Source organism: Lissotriton helveticus, chromosome 12, assembly GCF_964261635.1.
Source record: "Lissotriton helveticus chromosome 12, aLisHel1.1, whole genome shotgun sequence".
In the NCBI taxonomy this organism is placed as follows: Eukaryota; Metazoa; Chordata; class Amphibia; order Caudata; family Salamandridae; genus Lissotriton; species Lissotriton helveticus.
Window position 1 is genome coordinate 732,284,023 of NC_136073.1, and position 24,786 is coordinate 732,308,808.

Consider the following 24,786-nt stretch of genomic DNA (forward strand, 5'->3'; position numbering starts at 1 on the left):
TCGGAGACCTAAGGCCAACAAAAAAAAGGGTGGGAAAAATGAGGCAAGGGCGAAAAAACAGAGAAAGACCAACCTAGGGCTGACAGGTCTAACAGGCATGAAAGGGCCAAATTGGGCAGCAGGGTTGAGTAAATTATGTGGCAGGAAAAGGCAAATTATGCGGCAAAATATGGGATATTTTGTAATAGTATTTCTTCATTATTTTGTCATTTTTAGGTTGAGCCTGTAGCGGCAGCACGCATGCAATGCGCGCTTTGCGAGGCATGCAGTATTCAGTATGCGTGGAAACTGCGCCAACTCTCCGCCCATCTTTTTCATTGGTTTAGGTCCTAAATGCTGCCTTCTGATTGGTTTTAGGCCTGTTAGTCCCTCCTCGTGACTGTCATGTCCTCATTAGTATCTTTCAATGGCTACTGGCCCCTTTACTTCAAACACTAATTTCTTCTCGTGGCCGCCCCCTCCCGCAGACCGTGACTTCTGGGCCCCCCACTGCACTCCCGTTCGTGCCTTCTCGCACGCCCACACTCCCGTTTCCAATGCAATAGGCCTCACGTAAATGCGCGTCCTGTTGCATTGCAAGTGCTTGCTTTTTCTCCTTTTGATTTCCTCTCCAGATGCTGTCTGGGATTTTTCGTTTCTCGGGGTCCACACACTGGGAATGAGGGCTGCCCAGTTTACCCCTGAGCGAACAAAGAGATTCCTGTCGGGCAGCAACAGAAGGCTGGGCTGCGAGAAACCGTGCCTATGGGTGACATTTCTGTGCACAGTTCTCAAGTACCACGCAAAGAAGCGACTCGAGATCAAAAATAATTTGTGGGGTTTGAAATGTTCTCAGAGGGAGGGAGCTAATGTAGCCAAATTCAATTTAAATATGGACCGTTTTCAAGAACGCTTTTCTAAAGAGCATCGTCCTCAGCCTGTGCTTTGGAAAAGTCAGGACGTGGCCTCCAGCGGATTTATATTCAGCCGTGGAATTTTGTATTTGTTTTCTGCTGCACCGCCGCGGCGGAAGTGTCCCCCAAATCCCTGCATAACACCAGCCTGACGTTTGCTGGTTCAGCCGATGTGCCTTGGGGGTTCTTCTGTGTGCACTTTCAGACTGTTTGTTTTTGCACTGTAGTGGTCAAGTGTGATTGTGCCTTCGTTTGCAGATATCAGTCACAAGGGCATGTTGTGAATGAGGCACTTAAAGAGAGAGATAAGACTATGTGGGAATAGAAGCCTCAGTCCAAATACAATTTCAGAGTGTGTCTCGGGCAGTGTAGGAAAAATTCGAAATACTCTATTGTGTTCATGGTAACAGGAATCCGTTTTTCATAAACTTACTGCCTTATTACACTTTTTCGATGCACTGACCCCAGACTTTCATGCAGGCCGAGTACCGCCCTACTAGCAGTTGTTAGGAAACCACGCAGGACGTCTGGTGTGCGTGTGTATGTGTAGGAGAGGATCGATGTAAAAACAAGCATTTGCAATGCAATAGGTCTCGCATTTATGCGAGTTTAACGCCTTAATCGCTGCGTTTTTTCCGCCGCAGTGCGGGCGTTCTGAAGAGTGGGCCAGGCTGCGTCGGCCGTTGGCCGACGGCAGCACTAGGGAGGTAGTGCTGCCCCCGGCCAATGGCCGACGGCAGCCCGCACGGGGTTAAGCTATTGGCAATGTAAATGACAATGCCTTTTATTTATGTTTTAAAAAACAAAAATAATAGGCATTGTCATTTACAATGCCAATAGCTTAAACTCGGGTAAATGAGATACCTATTGCATTGAAAATGCTTGTTAAACTTGGTAACACTCTCTGGGGATAGGTTGCACCTCATTAAGAACAGTTTAACATCCAAATATTGCAATAAGCAACAGAAAAGTGACCAGTCCAGATTTGCAAAGGGCCTTCCACTGAGCTTCAATACGTCATCGCACTTTTAGTAACTTTTGAACCATTTACCGTTTGAGCTATAAACAAATACTTTTTTTGTTAAAATCTGCAGAATGTGTGGCAGACGATGGGTTATGTGTGTCAAATTAGACAAATCTAAACATTTGCGAAAATCGACACTGCTTCACAATCACATAATTCCAGTGGCTCTGGCTTTAATATTACATATTTGATTTTGCAGAGTAGGTTCCCATACACTTTGTATTGCTGGATTCTAGGCATTCAGAGCATCATTTCTTTGGTTTGTTGACATGGATTTATGTTTGTCCATTTGTGAAATGCAGTAAAGCATTGAGCCTGTTTGTTAAACATATGAAAGTATCCCATTTACAATACATCTTCGAGATGTAATGAGATATTGATGTTGGGATTGCAACAATACTAAGCTTTGAATGTATTAATAAAACATTTAGTTTGGGTGCTCCCAAAGACCAAAAAGTTATATGTGTTTGATCAACTTAAAGCAGATACTTTGAAAAAACTCTGACACAAAGATAACTGTCTGCAAAAAATCCCATATTCAAAAAAGCAATAGCAGCAGTGCATTATGCAAAATAACTATAGACGCAGCAATTATACTAGCTTCATTTTCTGCATAAACATGGATTTATCACACTTGCCGCGTAACCTACTATCTGCTGTATAATTCAGCAATTGAAATTACATCCATATATATTTCTAAATAAAATTAAAATAACATACCAAAAATACATAGCTGGAGACTAATTGGGGGTTTAAAATACAACAGAAAGAAATTAGTCTTCACAGATGGGTTTGGTGATCTTTAGGCATGATTAAATATCTATTTAACTATGTGTGAAACATAAAATGTGTGCAAAATCTGTTTCAACACTACTTCAGTTACAACACTCCATATTCCAGAGTCTCTTGATGCAATTAACATGCCTTGTGTCAATCACTCTGAGTGCCCTGTGTGAGGAAATTGCTCTATGTCTAGTGCACAAAATAAATAAAAAATAAAAGTGATTTAAATATGCTCTTTATTTTCAATAAAAAATTACGGAATAAAAAAAATAAAAAAATAAATAAAAAAAAAAAAAAAAAAGTGATTTCAAGGTTTGGCCATCCAATTCCAAGTGTCAAAATCCGGGGTCGACAAATCAGATAAAAAACAGGACTATTTGGACAGATTACACTATGCATTTATTATCGAGCTAATCCAGAACTGGGTATTAAATGCCTACCTAATACTTAACTCAACTACTATTCACCAACACCTACCAACAGCCACAGATTCACGTATGGCTATGCAACATGAACCCTAAAGATCCATGTCAGAAGCTAGACAGTGCTGACGGTTGTGACATACCCAGAGTAAACTATGCGCAATCATGAGATTCCCCTCCCCCCAGACAATTCTCACAAGTAGGCCTGCCGATCAATCTGTCCATTGGAGCTACAGCTGATCCTGAGGAAGTAAAAAGTCCTGATGAAGGACCAAACAAAGTCCGAAATGCATTGGGGCCTAAAAGGGCCAGATGTCATTTGAAAGGAATATCACTTTCGTATGCTTTGAATTTGAATAAATGAATGACTACTAAGAGAGGTATTTATTTCCAAGTTCCATTCCAATTCATTGATGTGAAGTATATTTCAAACTATTTTACAAAAAGTGGAGAATAACTTTAGGAGTATAGAATTGACATAAGGAAAAGATCCATCGAAAATAATTGTAGTGCAGGGAAAGGAACACTGCTGATTTATCAATACGAAACACGCCCATGATCAGGAGGTGATGCCCTGCTCGCACACAAAATAGAGTCAATCAGACAACTTCTTTAAGTAAGGAGTGCACTGATATTCAAATCCACCTGGGTGGAGACAACCCTCTGCAGCCCACCCAGCATCAATTTGGCACCCCTCTAATGCATGCTACATGCTGCGGCACGCCGCAGAAAGGGGTTGAAGAATTTGAATTTCAACCACATCACGCCAACATTGAAGGAGGTACACTGGCTCCCATCAAGGCCCACATCATCTCCAAGATCAGTTGAACCATCTATATGACCGACAGGAACAACAACCCATATCACAAGGCCTGGGGCAGTCGGCGCCATACCAACATACAATATCGCAACACTGGAGTGTAAAATACAGAAAGCAAAAAACAGAACAGGCTTTCTTCGTTAACATCCCCAAAATGCTAACCAGCATCCTCACCGACCTCAGATCTGCTCCAACCTCCTGTAATTCAGAAAGAAGCAGCAACTTAACAAAGAACTATAAAAAGAAGTTACTTTTTCTTTGAAGATGTGGTGCCACCAAAAACCAAGGTAGGCCAAAGCGTGCCACCACAAATGACACTAAATTACAAAAACTAAACTTAAAAACTGCCTCTTTAGGAATAGACTGAGCGCCCCCAAGCTACTAAAGGAATTATATCTTGCCTGGAGAGGCACAGACATCCTTGGGTTGTTGCTGTAGCTGTGAAACCAGAAAACACATTTGTCTGAAATATCTTTTCTGCAATTTCCACAGTCACCGATATAAAGAAAAAATGAAAGTTTGACTGCAAGGAATAAAAACATCTGGCTCCGAAATGCAAAAGCAGGCGACAAATGTGCAATAAAATCGATGACTTTACCTCTCCCTTAATGCAGCCGCGCCTTCTTGCTCTTGCTGTCTCAGAGGTCTGAACGACTGAGGAGAAGAAGGCAGCAAGACGAGGTCGTCTTCTCCCAGTACTAGGGGCTATGGCAATTAACACTTCCTAAGCCTTGGAAGGTCTTTCTCACATCATCGAATCGGCGGAAAGCAACAGGGTGTGCGTGCCAGGCCTCGTTGTGGATTAATCATAGAGCACGCCAGCCCTTGATTTATGAATGTGACCACACAGCGGGCGTTTGTGGAACCAATGAAGCCACAAACAAGGGCAAAATGCCACTGCACGCAACCCTCCATCGGGCATGGTCTCAGGCAAAATCACTCTTGACAATCATGGACTGCGTGACCGAGAAAAATCAAGTGGAGCCACGTCAGAAATGTCCGTCTACGTGCCCCGTCCACGAGTGCACAGTAGGGCCTTTCATGGCCTTCTCTGCAGAACTCTGGGGTCACGAGGACAAGGATGGCCGAATATGTTTTTTTTTTAAATTTCAACACTGTGAGAAAATGTGTGACGGTTTTTGTTGTATAAGAACGCTCAAACTGCCAAGAAGAAGAAGGCTCACTGGTTAGAGGCGGCAGGCCTGAGAGCAGAAGTCAGCCTGGGACCAGGGTTCAATTCCCGACGCGGCAGGGTCGTGGACCTTGGTCAGCGGACTCGATAATTCTCGCTTCGGTGCTTACTCTAATCAGGGGTTCCACTCGGCAACTCTGGGCATTAGCTTGCCTAATCTCCACAACGGCCCCACCAATTCCGGGGATGCCTGGCTCCACCTTGGGGACTCCCAGCAAGGGACCATCCCACTGGGAAAGCCAGGACGGGTTCCCCAGAGTTATACAGCGCCGGGACGCCCCGTTGCTGGGGCAGCTGTGCGCTTTACAAGTATACTACACTACACAAGAGTGTTAGTTAGGACTTTCATTACAGATAAAGATAGTTTAGGGACCCTAGGATTTTCATTGGAGCCGCCTACGGGGCTGCCGAATGTCAAGGGTTTCTTGAATCCCATCTGGTGCTTGTTTCTTCCACCACCCTACACTTCCTGTCTCTTTATATCACCCTGCAGGTTCCTCTCCACCCCTGCTTTCAACATTCATCATTGTTTTGATATCTTTAGCCCTTTCCCCCCTTTTCTGCTTTGCTTTCTCTCGCTCTGGGTCAAAGTCTGATGGTGGCAAATATGTCCCAGGCCCAAAAGTTAACTGCTGGTGTCGACAACGTTGGCACACATTAGGCTCTGGAAATTGATTGCCGCTAAGGGCTTTCAGCCAATCCATCCATCCTGTACTTCCAGTTACTGCGCTTGTTCTACTTGGTCCTAGTTTCTTTTTGGCTCTTTCTTTCAGCCGGGACCCGTAAAGGTAAGAGTGGTGGGGCTGGTTGATGAGGGGGGATTTTGACGGACGATGACCAGTGCAAATGATTTATTTAAATTTTTTGCAAACGTACAATCGGGCTTTCTCTAGGGCCGCTCCAAGAATATGGAACTATCTCCCGCCTGCCATCAGAAGAATCCCTTCTCTGGCACGCTTCTAAATGGAGGCCACAACCTTCCTTATGGGTAAATTCCTCAGTTAAATGTTGCCTCCAACCAGCACAGAGATCCTGATCAACTCCAGACTAGCGCCTCCCCTCAGATTACTTAGTCACCTCTCCTAGAAACCTGGAGACTTGTCTCGAGTAACTATAAAATGCAAACTACATACAAGTCCTCTATCCTTTATATATTCTGCACCCTGCCCCTCTTTACCTTTTGTATATATTATTGTGATTCCAAGCCTATTGTACATTTCTATGATTCCTTTAAAGCACTCTGATACCCTAAGGGGTCAAGTTTGCACTCTATATAACACAAAAATAAATAAAATACAATTTAATTTTCCCTGGTCATCGTCCATCGAAACCCCCCTTCACACGGCCCCACCGCCCCACACTCTTACCTGTACGGGCTGCGGCTGGTTTCTTCACTACGTTCACCTCCTCAGTTGCACTGGGTCACAGAGTTGAAGACAGAAACAAACTAGTTTTGGAGTCCGGGTGAAGGTAGCATGATGCTGTGCAGGGAAAGAAGCTGAATACCAAGGACTTTAAACTTCAACTGCCCAATACAGTTTTCAGCAATGAGGGCTTCCTAGTTTCTGTGACTTTGGACTTCTTTCTCTGGTTGACTTCTTTCATGCAATGATGTTTAGAACAGATTGTGTAGGAAGGTGGAATCTGACTATATGGTCACCCCCCACTTTTTGCCTGGTGTTTTGCTGGTTTTCGACATAGTTGGACAGGGATCCTGCTATTCAGGGCCCCAGTCTATCGGCTTTCTCTATAAAATGGATTCCATGTACTTTAGGTACATACCACATTGGTTACTGAGTTACCTTGTGAGCCCCTTGTGTATGGTACCTTAGGTGCCAAGGTAATAGGTACCCCAAAGGCCTACCAGGGGCTGAAGCATGTATTATGCCACCCCTGGGAAACCTTCCAAAATGACACCACATGTTTGCACTTGCAGCCTGGGTAAGGTGGTGTAAGCACCCCTTACTGGGATATAGTATACCTATATCCACCATTTAAAACAGACATATATTAACCTATAAGTCACTCCTATGGCAGGCCTTGACAATCCTGAAGGCAGAGTGCTTGGTTTTGTGTGAGAGGGTGCCCTAGCATGAGCTTAGCCCCTCTGCAGCTTTCGGAATCCCTTCCTTATAGCTGTACTATGATATAGCCATACCATATACTCTTAAGTGCAATATAATCCTCGCAGTTAATGCTAACTTTGGTTTGGCTTTATTAAAACATGTTGTGTTTGGTGTCAAACACTTTGGAATCCTACCCCCTGCCAGTTCTGGTGGCGGGGGTAGAATTCCACCCTTCTAGAGGGAGAAGACATGTACACACTGGTACACCTGGTAAATGTTTTAAAGAGCCTCAGCATCACAAAATGGATGCTTCTGCCACAGACACGAGTCTGACCTCCTGCTGCTGGACGAAACTCCGACAGGAGAGGCCTGGACAATAGGTTTCCTGTCCAGGGAGGTGCCAGCACCTTCCAAGACAGGCTTTAGTGTATTTGGGCAGGGTGGGTTGCATTCAGAGAATGCTTTTCAGACACTGCTTGGGGCACACAAGGTGCTCTATGCATTTCCCAGTTCAAACCGGTTGCTGAGGCACTCAGTCCCAGCTCTGGCGCGAAACTGGACAAAGGGGAAGGGGTGTAACCACCCCCTCCCCAGGTCCTCCCATAGGTGGGGCCATAGAGTTAGTCCATCCCCTAAACTTAGTATAAGTATAGGAACCCAGTCCCTAGGACTTTAGATTACCCTGCACGAAACTCTGAAGACGAACTCTTGGACCTTCGACATTCCACATCGACTGGAAGACAGAAGAAATCTCCCTTGGGGTCAAGGAGTGACCTCCCTGTTCAAACAGGCACCAAAGAAGCATCTTGCCGGTCTGCATTTTCGAGGCTCCCGCTGGATCCCGAAGAATCTGAGACACAGGACATGGACTTCCAGACATCTCCAAGGCTGAAGAGTACCCAGCAAAGCTGAGACCTGTAGCTATCACGAGAGACGTGAGACCGGAACTCCTGGACATCCTGCAAGTTTGCAAGTGCACCTACTTCCCGAAGTTTCCTGAAGTTGTGCATTGGGGTATTTGAAGCCCCTGCTCCAAGCACCTTTTTGCACCGGAGTTGAGAGGCCTACACTCGAGTGTTCCGTGGGCCCGTTTTCTTCACCGCAGCTCGAGGCTCCTTCGTGATCGCTAGTCCATTGGCTAGTGGGTCCCCACGAAGGACAATCCTTTGTTTCTTGAGCTTTCCTGGTTGCTCCAGATGTGCTCTGACTCCCCTCCAAAGGGTGAGTTCCTCAGACCTTGCTGGTCTGCACCGAAGCCAATCTTGTCATCTTGCGTGGGTTGCTGTTGCCAAGGCTTGTTGGGTCCAATCCGGATTCCGACACTGCAGCACTCAACATCCTTCGTGGGACAGCTCAAATCCAGCTCCTGGTAATCGTCGACACCTCATGGCTGAAGAGTCAAGCTTCACCTACTTCACCTTAAAGCACCCAACATCGGCTGGCATCTTCCTGTCGCCATCCTGGTCACTGGCTAGTGACCCAGACTCTCCCCCCTCTGCTTTCAGGTTCTTTAGATTTCCTATCCACCCTTGGATCCATCCGGACACTTTTCCTCTGGTCGCCTGCAGCACTTCTTTGCAGCTCTCCATTGGAATCGATGACGAAACCAGACACGAAAAGGCACCTATGCAACTGGCTTCCCTGGGTGAGGTAACTTGAGTACTCTGGTGCTCCCGTGGGTCTTGACTCTCCAAGTGTCCAAGTCTAAAGCGGTTTCACCGCAGTCCACTCCTAAGTGTCCTTAAACTTTAAAATTGCAACTTGTATTTCCTCCATGGAAGTCAATGGTGATTGGCAGCTGTGTTTAGACACTGCACGCGTCCCTCGTGGGTCTCCTGCGTCCCTACCTTGGGTGATTCCTGGTTGCCCCAGCGGTTCTACAGGCCCTAGGCCTCATTTCTATCCCACACGTGGTTCTTATACCACTTTTTTTAGTATATGGTTTGGGAGGCTCCTAGGGCAAAACGTATACTGTGCTAGTTTACTGTGTGCTATTTAAGTTCTTGTATTGTACTTTTGCCTCTAGCCTCATAAAGAGACTTGAGGGGTTGTGTTTAGAATAAATACATATATATTTGATATATACCTTGTGTGGTGTACTTTCATTTGACTATTCAAGAGATTATAGACTGGTAAAACAAGCTGCTTTACATTACTTCAAGACTTAGCCTGAAGGCTGCTCTCCACAGCTACCACTAGGCTAGCTTTCTATAAAGGTTGTCTAAAACCTACCATCAATAAGGGTCGTTTGGACTAGTGCAAGGTGCCCACTAGAATAATGGACATCATATGCCAGGCCAACTTCTCACAGATTGGTCAAAACCCCTTGACACATGGGGTTTTCTGTACCCTCCCCTTATTATCAATGCCATCATGACTTGCCTGTGTGTTTCAATAGCAATTACTTGGAAATTTGGAAATGTGACCTTCATCCAACTGTGCTTTAAATGTAGCAATTTTCTGTAGCGCAACATCAGTGATTCACAAGTTGCAATGAACCTTTGTTCACTCCCACAACAACAAGTTTGGATGTCTAATGGAAGAAAACATTATCAATCTTGAGCTACTTTCTTATTTGGAAAGACAATACATGATAGTATAGCCAGGCCTTGCTTGTCCCATCCAGTGTTAATGTAGAGATTGTTCAGTCAGGGGAGAAGGTTAGTAGTCGGTTATCACATCTCAGATCTATCACCATTTTCTGTCACACCAGCGTTTGGGCTGTCATCTAGGTTAGATATGAAACCAGAGAACCATCAGATTAGGCAGCATAAGTCTGATCGCAGAATGCGCCATCTCAGAGCTCACACCTTTAGTGCATGGTCATGTTGGCTGCATATTTCTGATTTGACACCTTGTTGAGAGTCTCACTCCTGTGAACTGAGGAGCTGAAGCACAATCCTCCATCTTGTGATGACTACATAATGACCTCCCACTTTACTCTTGCAAACTATCTTGCGAGATGTGGTCAATCCATCCATGAAATATTCTATAATATACCTATACCATTGAAAGAGCGTAAAAAGATAATTAAATGTAACACTGTGAACATCCAGAGACGTTAATTGTGGACAACTATTTAAGCCGAAAAGTTGGTGATACCACCACTGATCTCCAGTTCTATTTTACTGACACACTTGCATATGAGAAGACCCTATACTTCCCTATCTACCTCTCCAATATCAAATATCTGGCGGTTGGAGGTGTGTTGTTTCATCATCAAAATCTTTTTTAAAGCCGCACTTACTATCAACATGTCCAATGAAGGTAAGGTAATTATTCATGCAAATTAAGTCAGTCATTGGCAATTCAAACCAGCTGAAGGAAATCCCATCAACCCATTCCTCTTCCACTACCTTCAAGGCCATCTTACCATCCCCCACACAATGGGCCAGTCTCTGCTCCTTCTACTCCCCTGCATCTAACTCAATCCCTCAAGTTTCTACTATCTCACCCTGCCTCCAACCTATTCTTAGATCTCCACCTTACACAATTGTTTCTAATAACCCTCAGCAATTCTATCGAGACAGAACACAATGAGCTTGCAAGTACCCACTATCCTTAGCCTCCAGGATGGCCATTTTTGCATCTAGTTTCTGTCACACAACTACATCTGATATGGTCTACTGGCTGCTCCTTTCCATCCCTTGTCAACGTCCTCTTACCTGCCTTTCTTAACATGAGTTATTTTGAAAGTCAACTTTCAAGACATCTAAATCATGCCTAACAATATTGATAATCACTGGGCAATAGTCAAATGTCTCCTTTACGTCTGATATACTGAATCTCCTACCACCTATTTATAATATTCTAGTTAGTAGATGGGCCTAGATCATGGGGTTCCAAGAGTTTCCTCTTTCTATCACATGACACTTTCAAATATGTGTTACCTAAGGGTTTCACCAACCAACCCATCTTCTTTGTGCTGTAATCTACCACACCCCGCAATAAAATTAACTTATCTTCCCATATGACCTCCTTGACTTTACTTAATATACACTATGCATCTCTAAATTAGCTATTTTTAACATTTGGGTGAATGATACTTTCCGTTTGAACAGCCAGAGAGTCATTGACAATATGTTTACTCTTGGCTTTAACTTGTTAAAAATTCTACACATTCAGTAGGACTTACCTTGACCCACAGTTCTCATATGTTCTCCAACGCCTGACCTCCACCTTAATGTTATCTATCAACTGCATAGTCGGAGTACTGTATGGTTAGTTTCTTCATTGAAAATTAGCTTTGTAAAAGGCTTTAATAACTTTTTGGACATGCCCACCACACCACATGGAAACATCAGAATAAATGCAACCAGGCGTTTTCACACAATTTCTTCTCGGCACACTGAATCCCACCCTGGGCAACACCGAATTATATCCTTTGACGACTGCCATTGAAAGCAATTTGCGCCCCAGAAAGTACAGTCTCCACTTGCACCAGCAATACGAATCACAAATAGCAAATGGTTCAGTCTATCTCTGCCAATTCAAATGCCAAGGAAGAGAATTTAAATGTTGCTGTAATAAATCCAGATTACAATCCAATCCTAATGTTTGTCTTCTGAACCAAAGGGCTATAACTTCCCAGTGTCAAAGCAAATAGTACTTCTGAACAGAATTTCAATTGATGAACATTCAAAGTCCTCATATCATCTCTGCAACTCTCATGTTCTTCTTCAAGAATAAAATCAGAACACTAAGATCAAGCCTCTCGACCAACTATCCTAAGCCTGAGGAGCCTCTCCTGCTGGCACCAGCCTGGGCAAGTTCTCTTGTGAGCTCATAGTGGTAACAGAGTTAGGCATCTTTTCAAAGATCCTCCCCAACATCAAATGTCTGCAGTGTTAAAGTTATTAACTTGGGGCTTAATGTAATGCACTTTGCCTCAACTCCTCCCTCTCCAGTAAGGCAGCAAGGGATAGCACGGAGAATGCTCTGGTAGCTGCCTTCCTACCCAATGAAATATTCAGATATTCAGAGCACTTAGTGAACCTGCAGCAGGAAAAGCCATAGGGCCTGACCGAATTCCACTCAAGTTTTATAACGTTTTTGGGCCATCTCTCGGGCGGATTTTTCAAGTATGCTCCATCAGGTACAGATGGGGGAGTCTCCCCAGAATCCTGGGCACAAGCTAGTATAGTGGTATTCTTGAAGAAGGGGAAGCCAGCTATAGACCCAGGTTCATATTGACTAATCACGCTGATGAATACAGATGCCAAAATATACTCTAAGGTTTTGGCGAACCGTTTGAACCCGGTTATTGGACGAGTCATCTCGCCCAGACAGCATGGATTCATATCTGGGCCACTGGATTCAAGCTAGCCTGGCTGATGAGGGGTAATACCTCGAAACCGGTCCCAAACGGCTTGTTTCATGTCCAGGGAGGACCTGGCATGATAGTTCGGGCTGGACTGATCCCACGAGGAACAGGATCAAGACTGATTTGCATATGGCTGGATCAAAAGTGGGGTGGCATAGTGAGCAAAAGAACAATGGATTAAACCCAGATTTGTGACTGGGGGTGAGTGGCTGAAAAGGTTTTGCACTCCGTCCATCAAACTTGTGCTTGCTATGTTTGCCGTAAGTGGCCAAGGGTATGCCCAGACGTGGGCCCCTTGCTCGCTGTGCCACTGGATTCAATCCAGCCTTGCTAATGAGGGGTAATACCCTGAAACCGGCCCCAGGATGCTTGTTTCCAGGCCAGGGAGGATCTGGCCTGGTAGTTCGGGCTGGACTATTCCCATGAAGAACAGGGTCAAGACTGATTTGCATATGGCTGGGTCCAAACTGGGGTGGCATAGTGAGCAAAAGAACAATGGATTAAACCGAGATCTGTAACTGGGGGTGAGTTGTAGAAATATTTCAGCATGTCGTCCACCTTCTTGTTGGGTTTGCTATGTTCGCCCTAAGTGGCCAAGGGTATGCCCAGAAGTGGGTGTCTTGCCCGCTGTGCCACTGGATTCAAGCTAGCCTGGCTGATGAGGGGTAAGACCCTGAAACCGGTCCTAGGATGCTCGTTTCCGGTCCAGGGAGGACCTCGCCTGGTAGTTCGGGCTGGAATGTTCCCATGTGGAACAGGGTCAAGACTGATTTGCATATGGCTGGGTCCAAAATGGGGTGGCATTGTGAGAAAAATACCAATGGATTAAACCCAGATCTGTGACTGGAGTTGAGTGGTTGAAAAGTTTCAGCGCTCCATCCATCATCTTGTTGTATTTACAGCATTTAGCTTTAGGCGGATGGTCTTCGTCCAGTGGGCGATTTCAATCATGCAGGTATTGAACTTGATTTGCGTACTCAGCATCATTACCTACTAACCATCACACTCAAATCAGTATGACATTGTTGACTATTACAGGTCACCTGATACTGTATAGAAGGCATGAAAGTGCTAGTGTTATTGTCCTGTAGATAAAATTGAATGGTTCAAAACTGTACTGATATGCTCAAAAATAAGCAGACAGTGCCACTAACTGGTGGCTTCTTATTAATAAGTGTGGATGATGACCACTAGCAAACAGCAGCACAAACTAAGCGCTGAATCAAAATGTGTATGTAGCCTGACACCTCCCTACCCATTCTCAATCCAACAATGAGTCTTTTGGCCCACGTAACTCTCCTGCTGTTAGTCTATGCATTACACCTTGAGGATTTTAAGTGTGGCTTGACAGCTTAGCCATCACTAGTGCAAGAGGAGGTTTTAGTCCTACCCACATGTTGATTTTTTTGTTAGGTCTAGCTAGACAGTACAGTGGTCAACAGACCTATGCGATCAACAGAAAAAGAGCTTTCTAAAGTCATGGTTGGATCCGCTCACTAGCTGATTTCCTTGAGTACAGTATTGGACTAGGGAGAAGTTGTGTGCCTACACTGAAAAGGAGTGCTTGTGTTACACTTTTTGCCTTGTGAAAAAGCTTATGCTCAATAAGAAACAGTAGTTAGTATTAGATTCCTTACCTTAGAATATCCCCAGGCGTCAGTCTGGATCCGGAAACTTTTGCGTAGCAGTACCCCTGCGCGTCGGTAGGCGTCGTCTGCAGGCGTCCCCTGCGGCTCCGCGTCGTCGGCGTTGTGCGCCGTGATGACGTCGCTGGAGTATATAGACGCCGCCTCCGCGCGCTGACGTCAGTTCTTTGCACACAGCTTTTCCGCGCCAGAACACGCAGAGCCATGTGAGAACTAACACTGGTGCCATGTGAAACTAGGGCCCTGAAAGGGATGTCCTTAACCCTAGGTATCAGTTCGCAGAACGGGGAGGATGGGTGGGGCGGTAAGGAATCTAATACTAACTACTGTTTCTTACAGATATATCGTTACCGAAGGTAAGTAACTTGTTCATCTGAAAGAAACATGTTAGTATTAGATTCCTTACCTTAGAATAGATACCCCAGCAATACCAACCCCGGTGGTGGGTCTGCGAACCAAGACAATCCTACACCAGAAAATCCTGGAGGACCGAACGGCCAAAGAAGCCGTCCCTCCGGACTTGACTGTCCAGGCAGTAATGCCGCACAAAGGTGTGCAGCGAGGCCCACGTAGCCGCCTTGCAAATGTCCCGCAAAGGGACTCCCCGGCCCAGGGCAGTAGTAGCCGCTGTGGCCCGAGTGGAATGGGCCCTCAGCCCAACAGGAGGCTCCTTCCGAGCCAAAGAGTAGCATGCTTTGATGCACAGGACGACCCACCGAGAGATGGTTCGTTTCTGCACCGCCCTTCCCTTCTTCTCACCCACGTAGCCAACAAACAGTTGGTCATCCACCCGGAACTGACGTGTGCGATCCATATAAAATGAAAGCGCACGTTTTGGGTCCAGACGATTTATTTATTTATTTATTTTAACATTTGTAAAGCGCGGAACGAAGGCCCGTGGGCATCTCGGCGCTGAATAACTGCAATGTTCTGACCAACAAGGGGACCGGGAGATCATTGATTAAAAAGCCAAGTCTTGACGTTTTTTCGGAAAGACCAGAGGGACGTGCTAGTCTTGATCGAGTGAGGCAGTGAGTTCCAAAGTTTTGGAGCTGCCACAAGAAATCTTCTGTCACCCCAGTTGACAGATTTGGTTCGGGGGCACACCAGGTCCAGAGAGCTGGAGGAGCGCAATGCTCTAGATGGACAGTAAGGAGTAAGGTTCTGGGTGAAGAATGCTGGGGCAGTGTTATGTAAGGCCTTGTAAACCAGGCACAAGGTCTTAAACTCAATCCTCTTCCTCACCGGTAGCCAATGGAGTTGTTTCATGGTGGGTGAGACCGGGTGGAATTTGGGGATTCGCCCTAGGAGCCTGGCGGCCGCGTTCTGAATGGACTGCATTTTTGTTAGCACTCTCTCCTGGGCCCCTAGAAACAGCGCGTTGCAATAATCTAGGGTGGAAAGCACCAGGGAGCTTACCAGCGTTTTAGCCATGTTTTCAGGTAAAAAGGGCAGGATTTTTTTAATGAGCCTGAGTTTATAAAAGGCTGAAGAGGATATCTGGTTGGCGTGTGGAAGGAAGTTCAGACGGTTGTCGAACATTACTCCCAGGTTCCTCACTTTGTCAACCGGGACTGGGGGCTGGCCCATGGATGACGGCCACCAGAGGGGGGACCACTCCGGAGAAAGGTTGCCAAAAATTACAACCTCCGATTTGTCGGAGTTTAGCTTCAGACAATTATGAGACATCCAATTACCGATAGCCGACATGCCTTGATTAAATATGTTAGCTTTCTGAAGCCCATCATTTTTAACGGCGAGGACCAATTGGGTGTCGTCAGCGTATGAAGTGAGGCTCATCCCGTGTGCCCTGATGACATTGGCAAGGTCCGACACATAAATGTTAAATAGTGTCGGACTAAGGGATGAGCCTTGGGGAACTCCACACGGAAGTGACAATGGGGGAGATTCAAAAGGTCCCACAGTGACGACCTGGGTCCTGTTAGCCAGGAAGGAGGCAAGAAGATTTTTGGCATTACCTTGAATGCCAATGCTTTCGACACGGTCGACCAAGATGGTATGGTCGACCGTGTCAAAGGCCGCCGACAGGTCTAATAGTATCAGGACGGCGGTGCCTCCCGCATCCCGAATTGATCTAATATCATCCGCCGCTTTGACCAAGGCAGTCTCAGTTCCGTGGAAGCGACGGAACCCGAACTGAGATTCGTCAAGACAGTTGTTATCCTCGATGAAAGCGGAGAGTTGGACATTCATAATTTTTTCCACTATTTTTGCTAATAGAGGAAGACTGGCGATGGGGCGATAGCTTTTGAGTTCTTCTTTGTCAAGGGTGGGTTTTTTAAGCAACGGTGACGGCAGCCCTCATCAGTACCACCGAATAGGCAGCCCCAGCCTCCGACGCCACAGTGGGAGGCGAGACAAACCCAGGGTTAGGCGAATCGTCCAGACCACTGGCGTCACCCAAGTCACCTGCCCAGTCCACGTCGTACTGGCATTCTCGTGACAGAGGGTCCTCAGACCCCTCCCAACCCTCTCCATAATCGTCCTCATCGCCATAGCTTGAGTCAACGATATAGACCGGCTCCTCGGAGCCAAGGGGCCCCAACGGCACCGGACTCGGCGTCGGACGCCGCCGGTCCGACTCCGCGTCCGGAGTCGAAGAGGGAATGGGGGTGGCGCCGCGCGGCGCCGGACCCTCGACGCCGGCCGGGACCGGCGTCGGAGTCACGGCACCGCGCGGAGGCGGCACCACGGGTTGCCCCGATGGAATCGGCGCCGGAGAGGCCGGTTGACCAGCCGGCGACGACCCTGAGGGGCCCAGCGGCGCCGGGGCCGGAACCGCCGGCGGCGTCGGGGCAGGAGCACCCGAACCGCTCGGGCCCCCAGACGGGACCGACGGGCCCGCAGGCGCCGTAGGCCCCGCCGGAGGAGACAGCGCCCTCATAGCCATGAGGAACTCCTCAACCTCCTCGCGCGACGCGCCTTCCCCAGGGACCGACGGGTATGGGGCAGACGGCGTCGGCGACCCACGCGGGGCCGCGGGGGTGGGGCCACCCGAACCCCCGGCCGCATCACGCGGGCGTCGGGGGGAATCGGGGGTACGATGACGACGCCCCGACTTCTTTCGCTTACCTGAGGAACCGGAGGAATGGTGACGACTTCCGGAGCGCTCGTGGCGGCTCCGCGACCGCTCCCTCGACCGCTCCCTCGACCTCCGTCCGGACCGGGACCGCTCTCGACGCGGGGCCGACACCCGGAGCTCGAGTAGCTTGCGGGACCACTCCCACCTAGCCTTACCCGTCAAGGCCCGGCAGTCGACGCAGGACTCCACGTCGTGGTCCGCGCCCAGACACCGGAGGCAGAGTCGATGGTGGTCGGTGACCGACATCATGCGGTCGCACCCGTCACAACTTTTAAAACCGGGCATCCTACCGGCACCTGAAAGAGTTAGAGTTAACAAAACTTGGTCAAAAGACCGGAGTACTGCTCTTCGGATCTGCGCTAAATGGCGCGGAAAAAAGAAGAACTGACGTCAGCGCGCGGAGGCGGCCTCTATATACTCCAGTGACGTCATCACGGCGCACAACGCCGACGACGCGGAGCCGCAGGGGACGCCTGCAGACGACGCCTGCAGACGACGCCTACCGACGCGCAGGGGTACTGCTACGCAAAAGTTTCCGGATCCAGACTGACGCCTGGGGATATTCTAAGGTAAGGAATCTAATACTAACCTATTTCTTTCAGATACAGTTTGACTGTATTGGCTACGGAGGCAAGCTAATGATCAAGGCTGTAGGCCTGATCTGTTTTTTATGAAAGGTAAGATACTATTACTGACCGGATTGGACGGCGTTACCCAGAGTGAAGGCTTGTTAACCTACCCACGCCTCGCGGAACCCGCTCCGCGGGTCCCGCTTCGGATCTCCTGTGCTTGGTGCTTCGGTGGGGCTTGAAGGTAGAAGGGCTGCGAGCGGCAACCGGGACTCGCATTCCCAGGAGTCCCGGTGTGCGTGAGTGGCCGAGTCACCTGGCCCCGCTCTCCCTGACCGCCTCGCCCCACCCCCATCTGCTGTAAAAGGGGCTTGGACTTGCTGCTCCTTGGGATACTATTACTGACCGGATTGGACGGCGTTACCCAGAGTGAAGGCTTGTTAACCTACCCACGCCTCGCGGAACCCGCTCCGCGGGTCCCGCTTCGGATCTCCTGTGCTTGGTGCTTCGGTGGGGCTTGAAGGTAGAAGGGCTGCGAGCGGCAACCGGGACTCGCATTCCCAGGAGTCCCGGTGTGCGTGAGTGGCCGAGTCACCTGGCCCCGCTCTCCCTGACCGCCTCGCCCCACCCCCATCTGCTGTAAAAGGGGCTTGGACTTGCTGCTCATTGGGATACTATTACTGACCGGATTGGACGGCGTTACCCAGAGTGAAGGCTTGTTAACCTACCCACGCCTCGCGGAACCCGCTCCGCGGGTCCCGCTTCGGATCTCCTGTGCTTGGTGCTTCGGTGGGGCTTGAAGGTAGAAGGGCTGCGAGCGGCAACCGGGACTCGCATTCCCAGGAGTCCCGGTGTGCGTGAGTGGCCGAGTCACCTGGCCCCGCTCTCCCTGACCGCCTCGCCCCACCCCCATCTGCTGTAAAAGGGGCTTGGACTTGCTGCTCCTTGGGATACTATTACTGACCGGATTGGACGGCGTTACCCAGAGTGAAGGCTTGTTAACCTACCCACGCCTCGCGGAACCCGCTCCGCGGGTCCCGCTTCGGATCTCCTGTGCTTGGTGCTTCGGTGGGGCTTGAAGGTAGAAGGGCTGCGAGCGGCAACCGGGACTCGCATTCCCAGGAGTCCCGGTGTGCGTGAGTGGCCGAGTCACCTGGCCCCGCTCTCCCTGAACGCCTCGCCCCACCCCCATCTGCTGTAAAAGGGGCTTGGACTTGCTGCTCCTTGGGATACTATTACTGACCGGATTGGACGGCGTTACCCAGAGTGAAGGCTTGTTAACCTACCCACGCCTCGCGGAACCCGCTCCGCGGGTCCCACTTCGGATCTCCTGTGCTTGGTGCTTCGGTGGGGCTTGAAGGTAGAAGGGCTGCGAGCGGCAACCGGGACTCGCATTCCCAGGAGTCCCGGTGTGCGTGAGTGGCCGAGTCACCTGGCCCCGCTCTCCCTGACCGCCTCGCCCCACCCCCATCTGCTGTAAAAGGGGCTTGGACTTGCTGCTCCTTGGGATACTATTACTGACCGGATTGGACGGCGTTACCCAGAGTGAAGGCTTGTTAACCTACCCACGCCTCGCGGAACCCGCTCCGCGGGTCCCGCTTCGGATCTCCTGTGCTTGGTGCTTCGGTGGGGCTTGAAGGTAGAAGGGCTGCGAGCGGCAACCGGGACTCGCATTCCCAGGAGTCCCGGTGTGCGTGAGTGGCCGAGTCACCTGGCCCCGCTCTCCCTGACCGCCTCGCCCCACCCCCATCTGCTGTAAAAGGGGCTTGGACTTGCTGCTCCTTGGGATACTATTACTGACCGGATTGGACGGCGTTACCCAGAGTGAAGGCTTGTTAACCTACCCACGCCTCGCGGAACCCGCTCCGCGGGTCCCGCTTCGGATCTCCTGTGCTTGGTGCTTCGGTGGGGCTTGAAGGTAGAAGGGCTGCGAGCGGCAACCGGGACTCGCATTCCCAGGAGTCCCGGTGTGCGTGAGTGGCCGAGTCACCTGGCCCTGCTCTCCCTGACCGCCTCGCCCCACCCCCTTTGACCTAGCTCATTGGCCCTTTGTCTTACAAATACAGAGCTCCTACGCTGCGCGGGAGCGCGCGGGAGCGACCGGGGCGAAGACCGGGCAAAGAGCGGGCCGTTTGAGGCCGTTCGAGTACGGCAGAGTCCGGCCTAGGCCCACCCCCCCTGGACGCCAAGAAGACCATAGAAAATGCCGTTAAGATCAGGGAAGGAACGTACTGTCCAAATTAATACATCTAATGGCGTCGTTTCTGGTCCCTTGGACGCTTTTATAATACGGGCTACTGGTATCTTAGAAAAGGAAATCTCTATGGTTGAGAAAAGATTGTCAATAGACTTAATCAGTGGGAAGCGATCCTCATTGGGGGCCTTAGCTACATCTATCTCCCCTCCACCCTCTGCACCCCATGCTGCCTTCAATTGTGTCCATACCACTTCTACGGACGCAATAGTCCATTTAGAAAATATTGGGGACAGCCAAACTAGGGATAAAATAAGGGAAGAAATGAATAGTATAAATACTTCCAAAGATACACAGGGGGACGGGGTGGAGGACAATGATTTGTTGATCAGCGAGGAGCAGGATTTTAGCCAGCTTACTGGAACTCCACTCCTCAACCAGTCCAACATGTCTAAATCTGTTGAAAATGTTTATCCCCCTATATCTGACTCTGGCCCTAATACTAAAAAGAGAAAACGGGATTCTAGAATGTCAGGGGAAAAAACCAAAACACTAATGAAGTAAATAAAGTTCAAGGGGAATGGTGTCAAGGGCCCGAGCCTCATCCAAACCCGTTAAAACCCTCGGTGCATAACAACATGCTATGCCCCACCCTCTTGGCTTTGGGCTCCTCAACCACCTGCCCCATGTGCCTCAATAGTGATGAGGTTTTGCTGGCAAAAATGGAGGCCATGTTTAAAACATTACTCATACCAGTCCTTGAGCGGACTAGGCTTATGACCACTAAAATTGATAGTATGGTGGATTTGATTCATTCTAACCATACGATGCTTCGAGCATTATCTGGTTTAAATAATGCGGGTGCTATTATTGCACCAGCACCCAGCAAGGTTCCCAGTAACAACAACAATATGGATAAGGGTAAAAATGCCCCCAATAAAACCACAGGAATGATTAACACTGCATTTAAAAGGGGTCAAACAATCAATACCACCTCTATCAACTCTTTAGGAGCTAGTTCTCAAACTCAGGTATTAAAGCCCCAATCGAAATCAGTGGCTAAACAAAACACTGGTGGGCGTCAAACTATGGGTCCCCCTACACAACCTAATTCAAATCTCCCTTCTCCAAGTAACTTAAGAGCCCAACGCACTGCTTCTTTTAATCATAGGGAGAGGGGGCGTAAAAGACCAAATATTCCCAGTGTTGATCTTCCACCTGAAGCAGCCCTACATACCATCGTTTTGACCGGCGTAGCCCCATTAAAACCGGGTGCAAGGGAATCTTATGGTGACCTTTTTAATAAAGTCACTTTTTGGCTGAACAAAAATCGCCCGCTACCCCCCTCCACCCCCACGGAGATATTGTACGTGAGGAGAGTAGATTGGGTTGGGCCGGAGGCAAAAGACTTGGAAGGAGACTGCATCCTGATTTCACTCAAAGACTCTTGGGTAGTAGATGCCATTAAACGAGAACCCAGGTTTGCAAGGCAGGGGGATGTACAAACACTAGCTTTATCTTATTTTTACCCGCGCAGGCAAATACCCTTTCAATCTTACCCTTTGTTTCGTAAAGGTCCTGCTGCAAGATATCCCCTGGCATTAACCCCGCTTGATTGCCAGCGCCCCTTTCTTTTTAATCGTTTTGGCCCCCTTTCTGGACTAGAAGCTATAGATTGACTCAACGATTCTTCTAGTGAGTCTCTGATTGGTAGTGTGACAGCCCTAGAACCCATTGATCATAATATGGCGTGCCCAACTCAGTTAACCAATCGAGTAGATGGGGAAGGAGGCCAAACATTAGTATCCAACAGCCCTCGACCATATCTTGCTACCCAGGGGTCTTTGATCGACAATAAAATAAAAAATATTAAAGCCCCAGCAGAGTGTGTTAAGAACCTAGTGGTTAATGTCAATACAGGGGCGTCTCATGGATCTGCCCAGCCCCCACACCCTCTGTTGCCAGATAACCTAAAAGATCATCTGAAAATTTTGTCCTGGAATATAGCGGGTATTAAGGCGCGCCTTGCGTCTACGGATTGGTCAAATTTTATGGACAACTACGATATCATCCTGTTGCAGGAAACATGGGCAACTGAGCCTATCCATAAGTTGGGCTACATAAATTTTTTTAAACCCGCAATCAAAGGAGGCAAAGGGCGGGCTGCAGGAGGCTTGCTGATTTGGGTAAAACAATCCCTGGGCCTCTATCCAATGGAGTTCCCAGTGGAGAGTCAAGATCTCCTCGCTATTATAATAAACAAAGGGAGCAAGCAAATTATGAATATTGTTAATATCTATGCTAGAGGCCTGCCTGGCGGTCGAAGCCCACCCCTGTTGAACCTTGTTGATCATATGATAATGAAAATGGGCGGAGGCATTACTACCATTCTTGCTGGCGATCTAAATTGTACTATAGAACCACTGTTAGATATGGGAGACACGTGGACTATGGAAGATGATGCTGTATGGGGTATCCCAGACTTACAAGTGGAGAAGAAGGCTAAAGTAACAGAGGCTGCAGTGTCTTGGATGGCTTTTTGTTTACAAAATGGGTTCCGTGCATGTAATGGCCGCTCTGTCTCGGACGTGAAGGGAAATTGTACTTTTGATAATGGCCAGAGGCAGAGCCGCATTGACTATATTTTACTGGACATGGAACATTGGGCTTTGCTAATTGACATGGCAGTATTAGAGCGCCCGGAAAGCGATCACAATCCACTGTCCTTATTGTTGAAGATACCGGATCTAAATAGACACGAGGAACCATCAGCTACTTATACAGGGGACGTTCTACTTACCAACGACAGGAGGAGATTGAAGTGGTCACGGGTTATGGAAGATGAGTGTTTACTAAACAATATTAATGTCGTAGTTGAGAATGCACTTAATGAAATGTTGCAAATAGATATGCAGGGGGTGGATATTGAAGCAGCCAATAGTGTGATGGGTGTTCATATTAATTGCTTTGAAAACGTAAAGACCCTGTTATCTAAACCATGTGGGAATGTAGCTATTAGAAGTAATTGTCTGCCCCAAAAATGGTATAACAAGGAATGTAGAGAGGCACATACAGCTCTCATTTCTGCCATAAAATCTCGGAATATGGTTGGAGTAAGAGCTGCTAGACTTTACTATAAAAAAATCCTCAGTAGAGCTAAACGGGAGTGGGAGGATGAATTCTGGTCAGACCTCCTGGAGGCCTCCACCACCAACAACCAGAAAAGGTTTTGGGATTTGGTTAAATGGGGCAAAAATACAGATTCTTCTACCCCGGGAAATAATGTGCCACTTGAGGATTGGGTTTTATTTTACTCGGCCCAGTTTAAAGGTGGCAATGATGAGACTATAAATCGCTTAGGCAATGTACCCATGCTGACCCCACAAAGTGAAAAACGTACCTTTACGGTTGCCGAGGCCGAGCTGGCATTGGCACTGACTCTCCGAGGTAAAGCCCCCGGTATGGATCTGATCCCGGCTGATTTGTTTAAATCTAATCCCACCTTGTGGCTGCCATACATTACTAGGATAGCTAACACATTGGCCCTTGGAGCCATAGTCCCTAGATCTTGGAAAGGGGCCGAGATTGTCCCAATTTACAAAAAGGGTGATAAATCCATCCCAGGCAATTACCGCCCTATCAGTTTAATCGATTCGATTCAAAAGATAGTGGCGCGTATGGTTCTGGGACGGGTCCAGGGATGGATCGAAATGGAGAATATCTTGTCACCCATGCAGGCGGGCTTCAGATCGGGAATGAGCACCATAGATCAGGTTTTTAGATTCTGCCTGATCTATTGGAAGGAGGTTTGGTTGGGTGGTGGTACCATCTATGCTGCATTTATCGATCTGAAGTCCGCCTTCGATCTGGTGCCTAGGGATAGGCTATGGGGTGTGCTGAAAAGTCTGGGGTGCCCATTGGAATTATTGGACCTCATTATAAGATTCCATGAGGACAACTTTGCGAGGGTGAGGTGGGGGGGTCAGGGACAAGTGACGGAAACATTCCCTGTAACCCGAGGTGTTCGCCAGGGGTGTGTCCTGGCCCCTACCCTCTTCCTCCTCTTCATTGATCAAGTTGTTAAATTTTTTATGGATACCCCTACTGACGCACCAATGTTGGCAGGGATGAGGTTCCCGTTACTCGTCTTCGCAGATGACACTCTAATCCTCTCGAAGACACGTGGCGGACTCCAGCGGGCTCTGGATCGCTTCGAGGAGTTTTGTGCCACCAATAATTTAGTAATCAACGTGGGGAAAACAAAATTTATGGTTTTTACAAAGAATCGTTTAGTTCGGAGTTCAGTGAAGCTGAATGGAGTAAACCTTGAACAGGTGGATACGATGACCTATTTAGGGGTTACCCTTGATAGCCGCTTACGATGGAAAGATCAGATTAACATGCAACATCTTAAACTTGCCAGGCTGACGGGTTGTCTCGTCAAAGAGCAGAAGGAATCAATTACAAAACGGGTCCTACCGGCCCTTAAGATCTATGATGTTAAAATCTCTACAGCCATCTTATATGGCGCGGATCTATGGGGCCACATGGACTTGTCTAATTTGTTCAAAATTCAATGTAGATTCCTTCGAAATCTGGTGGGCCTCCCACAGTCTACACCCTTGCTTCCTCTCTGTTTGGACCTTGGTTCCCCACCTATTAATGAGATGGCAAGATTTAGGTTAGTGGCATTGTGGAGACGGATATGGACATCCCCAGACCTATCCCTCTTTGCAGATGCACTGTCGGAA

At 48.2% G+C, this 24,786-nt stretch overlaps 1 protein-coding gene across 1 annotated transcript in view; it reads right to left on the minus strand.

Annotated features, from left to right (window-relative positions):
• LOC144798650 (uncharacterized) overlaps nt 1-4,639 on the minus strand; it is a 586,698-nt gene extending 582,059 nt beyond the window's left edge. Inside the window, exon 1 of the mRNA XM_078669633.1 lies at nt 4,541-4,639. The gene's annotated coding sequence lies outside the window, so the exon portion shown is untranslated. The remainder of the gene's footprint in view (nt 1-4,540) is intronic.
• Nucleotides 4,640-24,786: the final 20,147 nt, after the last annotated feature.